This window comes from Caretta caretta, chromosome 1 (genome assembly GCF_965140235.1).
Source record: "Caretta caretta isolate rCarCar2 chromosome 1, rCarCar1.hap1, whole genome shotgun sequence".
NCBI classification, from domain to species: domain Eukaryota; kingdom Metazoa; phylum Chordata; order Testudines; family Cheloniidae; genus Caretta; species Caretta caretta.
Genome location: NC_134206.1, coordinates 196,905,237 through 196,917,249, shown reverse-complemented (window position 1 = coordinate 196,917,249; position 12,013 = coordinate 196,905,237).

Genomic DNA, 12,013 nt, shown 5'->3' with positions numbered 1-12,013 from the left:
GTATGCATGATAATGAAGTCTTTTGTGGTATGATCAGATACAATTGTGTAATATAATATACAATTTTACAAATTTGGTATATATGTATATATATGAGTTAGCTTCACAGTAATGCAAAAATCAGACATACATTGGATGATGTTGAATCAATATAAATTAGGATATGTTTTGATGTTGCACTAATTTAAATGTAAATAAATATATCTGTGCTGTACTTTATACATACATCATATACACTTTATGTGTATCTGTGTACATACACTGTTTTGCCAATATACAGCATTTGCCATAAAGCTCTAAACAACATGAAAATTGCTGGGTTTCATTTAAAATTCACCACTTGAAGATTGTGTGAAATCACACAGATTATAATTGAAGAAGATATTCATGTAAACCCATGTGAGGTGAAATTGCTAAATTTTGCACAGCTTTGCAAAAGATATCCTTCAAAATAATACCATAATCATCATCATTCTAAACATCAAGCTCGTACTGAAATCAGCACTCAGGACTAATGTGTTGAGGTTAAGGATATTTACTAACAAGAATAGAAAAAAAGAACCTTTTAAACCAATTAACTTTTAAACCAATACCATTTTTATAAATATTATTTCAAATGTTAGTAATAAACCTGATAGAAAAACTGTGTTGAAGTATCAGTGAACAGTGTCTTACAGGATGTTTTGTTTTTCCATGTCTAGCAAGAATAATTCTGTCACCTCGTGCTCCTTCAATAAAGTTCCCAGCTATTGAGAAATTAAATGTAACATACAGTATTTCTTTCTGTGCCAGTAGTATTTACGCAGTGATTATGGGATAACATGCTATGGTTGAGTTTTGCGTTGTCATCCCAGAAATTCTGTCAATCTTGGGAGCGTGTACTTTCTTTGTTTGTTACCTAAAACAGTATTACCACAGTCCCAGCACTTTCTGTTGTTAGCACTAGGGTAACATTGGGGAATTTCATTATTTGGTCAGAGAGGGGGGTAAATGCAGATTAAATTCTTAGACTTTCCAACTGTGTTTGCCATCAGAAAATAGGGCCAACACCATCCTTACTCCTAGACTACAAGATTTATATATAATGATTTTTATTTGGAGATAATTCTAATCTGAACCCATGTTTTGCTTCAGAGCTTGGGTGCAGAGTTTTGGTTCAGGCCTAGTGTAGGTTTTGTTACAGTTCTAACTAGTCCTGTGAATCAGAAAGTTGGGAATTTGTCTGAATAATCATCTTGGTTGACTTGTGTTGCCTATGACAATCCACAGTATGGAGAGGTAGGGTCCAGTGGCCTAAGCATATGCCTGGAAGTTACTAGTTCCTGAGTTCTAAGCCCATGAGTCTTTCTGCAGTTCGGACAAATTTTCACTTAAATACTCTGCCTCACTTTTCTCCATCTAAAGATGATGATGTCTGCCTAATAGGACTGTTGCGTGGCTAATTGTTTTTAGACAATAAGCAATATACAAGTTGTATTTGTTAACCCGTAAATAATAATACACTTATGATGTCTTGAGAATGCTAAGGACTAGGTTATGTGAAGTCCCTGCTTGGGTGTGCAGGGTCAGAGTACTGCATAAGAAACTTCCCCCATCACTGCACAGCTGCTGAAGGGCTGCACAGAACATCAATCCCTGTGCTCTGGATTGCTTGCTCTTGCTAACCCCTGGGAGAAGGAATATTTTTGCTATCTGTCAGCTTAGTATATGAACCATGTGGGTGCTCAAGTGCATATAATTTCAGCTTCCTGCTGTGCTGTGATTTGCACATATGACCCTTATTAGCATTAATGGGACTTAAATATGTACATGTTCTGTTTTCCTATATTTGCATGGGGATTGTCACAGGTAGCTCTCATTAATGGTAATGAGCCTTATCCATGTCCATTCTACCCATGCAGATAGGAAAATTTCTCTCTCCCCAGTTAAACTTTAACACTTACGGAAATGTTCTATAGAAGTTCAGAGGGTAATGACTATTCTTTAGAATTTTTCAGACAACCAATAGAATCTGTTAGCAGGAATGTAAAATTCTTATCGAAATTCTGTAGAAAGGATACTAAATTTTGCAGTTTTTAGAATAACTTTTACAGTAACTTATTACATTTCCATAGAACCCTGTTGGTTTCACCCCTTTTAAAATCTATAGGAGTTTTCCATAGATTTTAAAAAAGTTAGAAAATAGTGGGTTATTTTCTACACCTCATTAATGGGCTTTAATATGTAAACACTGATCTATGCTGAGAGATAAAATATTAATATAGTTGTTTCAGTCAGGTTTGATGTAACGTCATTTGCTTGCTTCTGATTGTAAAGAAGAATAGATTTAAGGAACTCCAGACAGACCTATAGGCTTTGAGTTTTTTTATTATTGAGGATGGTCAGGAGGGGAATGTAAAACACATTAATAATATGTGGACTGGCTGGGTATGTTCTTTCCCTCAAAGATTTCTCATTCATTATGGGCTTGAACCTGTAAGGTACTGAGAACCATTGGGAATTTAATAGTGTTGATGGTACTCAGCCTCTCCTAGGATTAGGCTCATCCGAGAAAACTGAGGCTCTCTTATGTTTCAGGAACAGAACATAAAAGAAAAACCTTTTAACTAAGATGGCCTGAACACTTAGAAACTGCACAGGCTCCTCATGCAATGCACCAAGATCATAACACGTTAATAAACAGAATCCATAGTGGAAAACACCAAAGAGAGAACAAATGGCTTGCCTATCTATACAAGATGAATGGGAAGAAGGAATAGTGCTCTAGAGAGAAAAAGATCATTAATGGCACTTTGCTGGCTCAAATTGGCGTACTGAATCTTTGACTTTGGCATCTTTTACCCTCTGCAGTTTACTCAAGTTCATTGAGACTCCTTCACATGTCTCATGCCTTATTAGTGAACCATAGAACTTTATTTTATTTTTGTGCTGAAAGCATAACAAATAGACACATTCTCTCTCCCTGCTCCCCCCCCCCCACACACACACTCACCCCCCTTCATTATTTGGCAGTGTCAGTGTCTGGCTTTGACTTTAATATATATCCATATTTTCAATGATGCTTTGGATAGGTTTTCAAAAGAGAGTGTGCTTTCATCTCTTTAATGCCTTCTCTTTTTATAAAAAGAGAAGACATCTATCAGCCTTTCTGTGGTTGTTAGCATTAGTGCCCCATACAGATGTACTGTGGAGTCCTTTCTGCTGCCACTCCCATCTGATAATTTCTGACAATTCTCCTTTATTTTCTTCTACATTGGTCTCAATTAGCATAAGGAGCCATGACCTTGCTGAGTTGTTGGCACTTGGAGCTGCAGCACAAAGGTGAATTAGAGCTTGGGAACAATGGTACAATACTCAAATTATTATTTTTTCTTTCAGGTCCCCAGTGGATACTGGGAGTCTTCAAGGAGGGTGAAGACTGGAGGGTTCTCCTTTGAAGGTGAGTACAAGGATCCACCCACGGCCCTCGGTAGCCTGATCCAAAGTTGAGTAAATATAATTGTAAGTTGGGACAGGTTCTTGTCCCAAAATCAGGCCCAGTAAGATTATTGTAAAGTTATCATATAATTTGGGAACCCTGATGTGCAGAGGTGCAACACTCACACTATAAGAACTCTTTCTCTATATATAAATATGTGATTTATTAATAATTTAGCAAAGATTATGCACTCACTTAAACTTAACAAAGCAGACAGAGATAATACAGAAAGTACATTTGGATGTCCATACTTACACCCTTATCTTTCATACTTAACCATTATCTTTCTCATCACCGTCATCGTCCTTATCTTCCCCGATGGCCATCATTCTGGCCCCTCCCAAGGTCTACATCTTTCCAACCTATCTGCTGCCCCTGGGATGTTACTTTTATAGTAGGTTACACTGATGCTGCCATGACCAATGCATATTCAATAGAGGTCCTTATTTGTTTTTCCTCCCCTTAAGGTGTCCATATTCTATAGGTTGGTATGTGTATGATGTTAACCATTAGCATACACGTCAATTTGCTGTCACGGCAGCTTTGTGGTCGGAGGTCTTGTCCAGAACTTTCTGGATGCTGGTGTCAGCTATGTTCTGTGCTTGGGTCAGCTGTGTTCTGTGTGTGGCTGATGTCAGTATTCCCCCTCTGGCATACTGCTCTCAGTTCACTATAACTTATGAGATACTTAAGTTTATCTGCAAAAAGAAAAGGAGTACTTGTGGCACCTTAGAGACTAACAAATTTATTTGAGCATAAGCTTTCGTGAGCTACAGCTCACTTCATCGGATGCATACAGTGGAAAATACAGTGGGGAGATTTTATATACACAGAGAACATGAAACAATGGGTGTTACCATACAGACTGTAACAAGAGTGATCAGGAAAGGTGAGCTATTACCAGCAGGAGAGCAGAGGAACCTTTTGTAGTAATAATCAAGGTGGGCCATTTCCAGCAGTTGACAAGAATGTGTGAGGAACAGTAGGGGGGGAAATAAACAAGGGAAAATAGATTTACTTCGTGTAACGACCCATCCCAGTCTTTATTCAAGCCTAAGTTAATTGTATCCAGTTTGCAAATTAATTCCAATTCAGCAGTCTCTCGTTGGAGTCTGTTTTTGAAGTTTTTTCGTTGAAGAATTGCCACTTGGAGGTCTGTAATCGAGTGACCAAAGAGATTGAAGTGTTCTCCAATTGGTTTTTGAAAGTTATAATTCTTGACATCTGATTTGTGTCCATTTATTCTTTTATGTAGCAACTGTCCAGTTTGGCCAATGTACATGGCAGAGGGGCATTGCTGGCACATGATGGCATATATCACATTGGTAGATGTGTAGGTGAACGAGCCTCCGATAATGTGGCTGATGTGATTAGGCCCTATGATGGTGTCCCCTGAATAGATATGTGGACACAGTTGGCAACGGGCTTTGTTGCAAGGATAGGTTCCTGGGTTAGTGTTTTTGTTGTGTGGTGTGTGGTTGCTGGTGAGTATTTGCTTCAGGTGGGGGGCTGTCTGTAAGCAAGGACTGGCCTGTCTCCCAAGATCTGTGAGAGTGATGGGTCATCCTTCAGGATAGGTTGTAGATCCTTGATGATGCGCTGGAGAGGTTTTAGTTGGGGGCTGAAGGTGATGGTTAGTGGCATTCTGTTATTTTCTTTGTTGGGCCTGTCCTGTAATAGGTAACTTCTGGGTACTCTTCTGGCTCTGTCAGTCTGTTTCTTCACTTCAGCAGGTGGGTATTGTAGTTGTAAGTTTATCTGTACCACAGGTTATAGGCCTCAAGCCTCACACTATCTACTAAAGCCAAATCTTACAGGATAAAAGCCTGTAGGTTCCTTGCATTTCTACTAAATATAATAAAGCAGGATAACAAAGCAATGAATATAATACAGGTAAGCTGGCCCACTGAGCTACACGTCCTTAGGATTTATGGGGCCCTACGCACTATTATTAAACTGGTGCCCCTATGCTCCATTGAAGGCAGTCCCCAGCCAGTACCGCTGACTCCAGTGTGTCGAGGTGACACAGCCACCACCCCTGCCTGCAGAACCCCTCCCCATTGCTGCCACACACCGTGCTTTGTACGCAGCAGATGCTGTGGCAGTGGCTCAAGGCAGGCTTCGTGCTGTCAGATGGGGGCTGCATCTTGCCAGAGCCCACGGCCCTCCTGCAGCCCCTTGCCACTCCTGGCTCACCACGAGTATTTTGATAGGATAACCAAGCAGTAATAACAACAACAATAATACGTGTGTGTGTGTGTGTGACTGTGTGTTGGGGGACAGAGTGTGTGTTGGGGAGTGTAAGACTGTCTGTCTCACACACACACACAATCTGTATTGGGGGACTGTGACTCATATGAGAGGCAGAGTGTAGGTGGGTGTGAGAGCCTGTGTGTGTGTGTGTGTGTGTGTGTGTGTGTTAGGGAAGTATGAGAGACCGTGAGTGCACTGTCACTTTAAGTCCCCACCCTTCGCTTCCCTCCCCGACTCAGGCTGGAAGTTTCGCCTTTCCTGTCCTGGCCCTGTCCTGGTCCCCGCCAGAGAGCAAGCGGCGCAGGCAGGGTCCAGGGCAGGACTCTGCTCCAGGCGGCTGTGGGGTGGGCCGCTGGGCCGCCAGTGACCAGCTGTGCCACTCTGGGCTCCCTGGGGCTGCGGTGGCGGCTGGAGCCCTCAGCCGGCCAGCTGACAAGGGAGGGGGAGGGGGCGGGAGAAGCCCACCGGCCCAGCACGGGGGAGGGGCCGGAGAAGAGAGGATTCCAACCGCGGCCAGCGAGGGGAATGGTACCCCAAACTTTCCGGTGCCCTATGCAGCCGCGTATGCTGCTTATGCCTAGGGATGGCCCCTGGATCCACCATGCAAGGGTCATGGTATGAGCACTGAATATTTTAAAAATATAACTCAAACTTGCAAAAGCCTACTCATCTGCTACTCTGGAGAAAATGAATGTCATTTAGGGTGGGATTTTGAAAGCTGCCTGGGGGATTTGGATGCCTAATTTCCATTAGTTTTATAATAGGAACTGGGAATTTAAATCCATTAGGCAGCTTTGAAAATGCCACCCATAGTTTTTTAATTTTTTAATGTCCTCGTAACAAGGATTGATGACTAAATTTGTCTGCAGGCTGGTAAAAGTAACTTACAAATAATTAAACTAGATACATTTAATACATAACCATGGTGCAATGTGGTGTGCTGTCACAGTTGTTGTCTGTGTTGATTATGGAGAGTCTTGGCGTACAGTTTGTGAATTCTGGCTGTATTATGAAGCTGTTGTTATGAAATTGTTGTATCATGGAAAGTGTCTCTATCTCTGTGTATCCCTCATTACTGACAAGCCTTTGAGCACTTCTCAGCCAGACCAAGGGCAATAGCCAATTGTTAAGGCCTTACCTAGGGAGAGTAAAAAAAAAAATAACTTCATCCTAGGGAAATTCAGTTCTCTCCAACTTCCCTCAACAGGAGGCTGAGGATCTAGAGAGTGGAAATTCCCTAAGCAGGAGGTTATAAAAGGACGCATGGGGGGGGACTCAGGGAGTCACACAGGGAAGTTTAGGCCAGGAGAAGGGAAGGGGACAGGCTGGCTAAGTTCAGGGAAGTTGAACTGGGGTGGGGGGAAACAAGGCTCCATTTTCAGAATACAAGCTGTGCATTGGAGCAGGAGGGCCCTGGATGGCTCCAGATGACCCTGACATCAGCCTAAAGAAGGGGCTGGAGTGTTGAGGAAACTGAGTCAAGGAAACGTGCATAATTTTTTGTATAGATTTGTATATTTCTTGTAGGGTTGCCAACTTTCTGATTGCAGAAAACCGAACACCCTTGCCCTTCCCCCTGCCCTGAGGCCCCGCCCCCACTCCCTCCCTCCTCCGTCGCTCGCTCTCCCCCACCCTCGTTCACTCGCTCATTTTCACCAAGCTAGGGGAGGGGGTTTGGGTACGAGAGGGGGTGAGGGCTCTGGGGTGGGGCTGGAAATGCAGAGTTTGGGGTGCAGGATGGGGCTCTGGGCTGGGGCCAAGGAGTTCGGAGTGTGGGAGGGGGCTCCAGGCTGGTGTAGGGGGTTGGGGTATGGGAGGAGGTGAGAGCTCCAGCTGGGGATGTGGGCCCTGGGCTGGGGGCGAGGGGTTCAGCGTGCAGGAGGGAGCTCAGCACTGGGGCATGAAGTTGGGGTGCCAAAAACCGGATGTCTGGCAACCCTAATTTCTCATGCTATTAAAAAAAGAGCACTAGTGTTGTAGAAGCTGTGTGTTATGTACTACAGCTCTGTCATGCCCCCTTGAAGAGATAAACCAGAACGCTCACACCCAGGGGAGTGCTGGGAGAAGGTGTGTTTAAGCTATGGGGAAAGCCTTGAGTGGTCAGCAGTAGTTCTAAGGGATTTCACACTAGCTCGTACAAGATACTGAGCACTCTCCACTTCCATTGAAATCAATGGGAATTCAGAGTACTCTATATGTTATAGGTTTGAGGCTAAAGCATCTTTCCAAAGGTCACCAAAGAAGTCAAAATGGAATCCCATGGCCAAATTTGCATCCAGTGTAACGGTTGTCTTCAGTGGAATGATACCAAGGATGAATTTGCTCTGCCCTTTACTCTAAATACTAAAATATTGTCTCTTCTTCCCTAGAATCTTTGACATTCATGCTGCTGTGTCTTTTATAACATCTTGTTGGTCTGACTTTACTTGACCTAGTTGTCCATGGAACCCTCTCTTACAGAGTGTTCAGGAAGCTCCTTCTCTGAGGAGTACATTTTTAGTACAACACCACAGCTGTGAGACACTTTCTGACATTAACACAGTTTCATATAAATGAATGCCAACGCTCCTGACAAAAATAAGAGCCGGAATACTTGTTCTCATGAACTAGAGAAAAGACACATTTAGCTAAGGTTTAGTGCAAGCTTTTTTGCATTATTCATCCCTCTGCTGCTGCTCTAATAACAATGTACTGTACTACATAAAAAAACCTGCATTAAAAGAATTTTATGGTTGTAAAGTTAGGAAATGTCAGAATTAAGGTTACTATGCAACCTTAATTCAGCCCTCCTTGTGTGAATGCATTATGTTACAGTCTTTCATTGCTTGATCACATGCTATTTTTTCCACAGGACTTCTGCTTCAGTCAGTGAATGGGTTATTGAATATTTTCTTTAATCCTCGTCTTTCAGTGTTGGGCCCCAAGTTGTCTTTACTGCACACCGTCCACATCCTGCACTGAATACAAAATTATTCATTTACTTATTGATGTTTCTGTGGTGCACTAACCATAGTTCTGGAATGTTTCACACATTAATTTATCTTTGTAATAACCTTGTGAGATTAGATGATGATGTTATCCCCATTTTACAGCTGGGTAACTGAGACACAGAGAGACTGAAGTCATTATTGTTAGAAGTGTCCACTAATTTTGACAAGTTTCAGAGTAGCAGCCGTGTTAGTCTCTATCCGCAAAAAGAACAGGAGTACTTGTGGCACCTTAGACACTAACAAATTTATTAGCGCATAAGCTTTCGTGGGCTACAGCCCACTTCATTGGATGCATAGAATTGAACATACAGTAAGAAGATATATGTACACATACAGAGAAGGTGGAAGTTGCCATACAAACTATGAGATGCGATTTAATTAAGATGAGGTATTATCAGCAGAAGAAAAAAACTTTTGTAGTGATAATCAAGATGGCCCATTTAGACAGTTGACAAGAAGGTGTGAGGATACTTAACATAGGGAAATAGATTCAATATGTGTAATTTTGAGTGCTCAACCTGAGACACCAAGGCACTGATTTTTCAGACTACCGAGCATTTTTATAGCAATGAATATGTTCAAAAAAGATCTCTGCTTCACTGATGATATTGACCTGACTGATCATCACAAGAAGCGGTAACATTACTGCAAGGGACGCTAAACGTCACTTGGAGATCCAACATAGACTTGGACTTGCAACTGCTGCTCTAGCAACGCTCAGCCTGATAATTCTGCTCTTTACTAAAGTTTCAATTTGCCTAGTACTGAAGTTAGGCTTACCAACTTGTAATTGTCAGGATTCCCTCGGGAGTCTTTTTGAAAAATTGGCATTACATTAGCTATCCTCCAGTCATCTGGAGGAGGTTTTCAGTGATAAGTTACTTACCATCGTAAGTAGTCCTGCAATTTCATATCTACATCCTTCAGAACTCTTGGGTGAGTACCATCCGGTCATGGTGACTTATTATTGTTAAATTATCAATTTGTTCCAAAATCTCCTCTATTTGACACCTCGGTCTGAAACAGTTCCTCAGATTTGTTGAATAAAAAGAGTGGCTCAGGTGTTGGAATCTCTCCAACATAAAGTGTGCTACTTTAGCACCTCGATTTTCCAGTGGCCTCCTGACTGGTTGGCAGGCTTTATGCTTGTGATATACTTTAAAAAATGCTGTTAGTTTTTGAGTCCTTAGCTAGTTGCTCTTCAAATTCTTTCTTGGCCTGCCTAATTCTACTTTTACACTTGACTTGCCACAGTTTATGATCCTTTCTATTTTCCTCAGTAGGATTTGACTTCCAGTTTTTAGAGGATGCCTTTTGGCCTCTAACTGCCCCTTTTACTCTGCTGTTTAGCCATGGTGCCATTTTTTGATACTGTTCCTGTTTTTGTTTGTTGTTTGTTTGTCTGGTTTTTTTGCTTGAGACATACATTTAGTCTGAGCCTCCATTATGGCACCTTTAAACCAGTTTCATGCACTTTGCAGGTATTTGCATGTGATGGTTCCTTTTAATTTCAATTTAACTAGCTTCCTCGTTTTTTGCAGTCTCCTTTTTGAAGTTAAATGTTACTGTGTTGTGTTTCTTTGGCTTTTCTTCTCCCTTACAAGGATGTTAAATTTAATTACATTATGGTTGCTATTGCCAAGCAGTTCAGCTATAATCACCTCTTGGACCAGATCCTGTACACCACCTACGGCTACATCAAGAATTGCCTCTCCCCTTGTGGGTTCCAGGACAAGCTGTTCCAAGAAGCAGTCATTAATAGTGTCTATTAATGCATCTCATCCTGAGGTGACATGTACCCAGTCAATAAGAGAATGGTTGAATTCCGCCACTGTTGTTGTGTTTTCTGCCTTTGTAGGCTCTCTAATCTCTCTCTGCATTTCACAATCACCATCCTTGTCAGGTGGTCAGAAGTATTTTCGTACTGCTGCACCCTGTTGTTCAAGCATGGAATTTCTATCCATCGATCCTACGGTACAGTTTGATTCATTTAAGATTTTTACTTTATTTGACTGTATGCTTTCTTTCACATATAGTGCCACTCCCCCACCAATGTGACCTACTCTGTCATTTTTATATATTGATATCCCAAATTTGGGCCTTTAGATCCATAGCACAGACCGCTAACACTTTTGAAGTAATGGAGTAACTGCTAGCAGTAGTAGGTTGTTATCCTCAATATGGATCAGTCACTACAGGTGCCATGAGACACATACTTTGCCTGAGCGTTTCACAACTATTTGCTAATAGTGTGTGTCTTTACCACTCTGCTCCCTTGTCACTCCCCATCAGACCCTAGAACCTGTCCCCCTTCTCCTCTGCTCCTATCCCTTCCCTCAGTTTGTGCACCCTTGCCCTCTCGTCCTATCCCCCTGGTTCTTGTCCCCCACCCCTCTCTTCTCCTGTACAATCTTCTGATTTCTTTCCCCTCCCCCTCTGCACCTATCTACCCCCTGCCTACAACTTCCCGCTTCTTCTTCTGCTCCTATCTAGCCCCATCCCTTGGCGGCTATCCCCCTCTTCCTCTGTGCATATATAGTCCTCTGCCTTCTCTCCTCCTATCCACTTCCCCAGTGGCTGCTGCCACCTCCTCTCTATTCCTATCACCTCTATTCCTACCCACTCACCCCACACCAGCTCCTGCTGCCTTCCCTCTTTGTTACCCCCCCCCAACCCATCCCCTACCGCGCCTCCTTATCTGCTGGCTCCTGCAAGTCCCCTCTCTTTCTGTGCACTTCCTTCGCACTGTGAGCAGTAATTTCTTTCAGTTGCTTCCAATGACCCCTTAGTAATAGACTGTAGGAAATATATTTCAGCCAAAGCCCCATGTTGAGTTAATTTATATTGTATGTCATTGTTACCTGTAGAGCAATCTTTATTTATTAGTATTCTTATTTTGAATTATTTTCAAACAGGTCTGAGATTTTTGTTTTTATAGCCTGTCAGAGCCTAAAGCAGTTGAACATTTGAGAATGGCAAGATTTTCTTAAATTTTTAAGTGGCCTTACTTTTATATTAGCCGCTGGTTTCTTCTCAAACATGATTTGTTTCTGCATAATCATGGTGTAAACCAAAGTAAACATGATGATGCTCAAAACCTGTGCGTCTATTACCTATATCTGACATTACTCCAATGTAGTGAGCATCAGCATTCAGAGATGGGCTCACGCTGCAGTGTAGAGAGTCTAGATTCAGATTTTGATTTGTCCTGTTATAAAGATAGAGCCATTTGCCCCACCCGCCCTTCAAAAAAGTGGATTTCTTCCGACTTGAGGATGTTTAGTGCCAACAT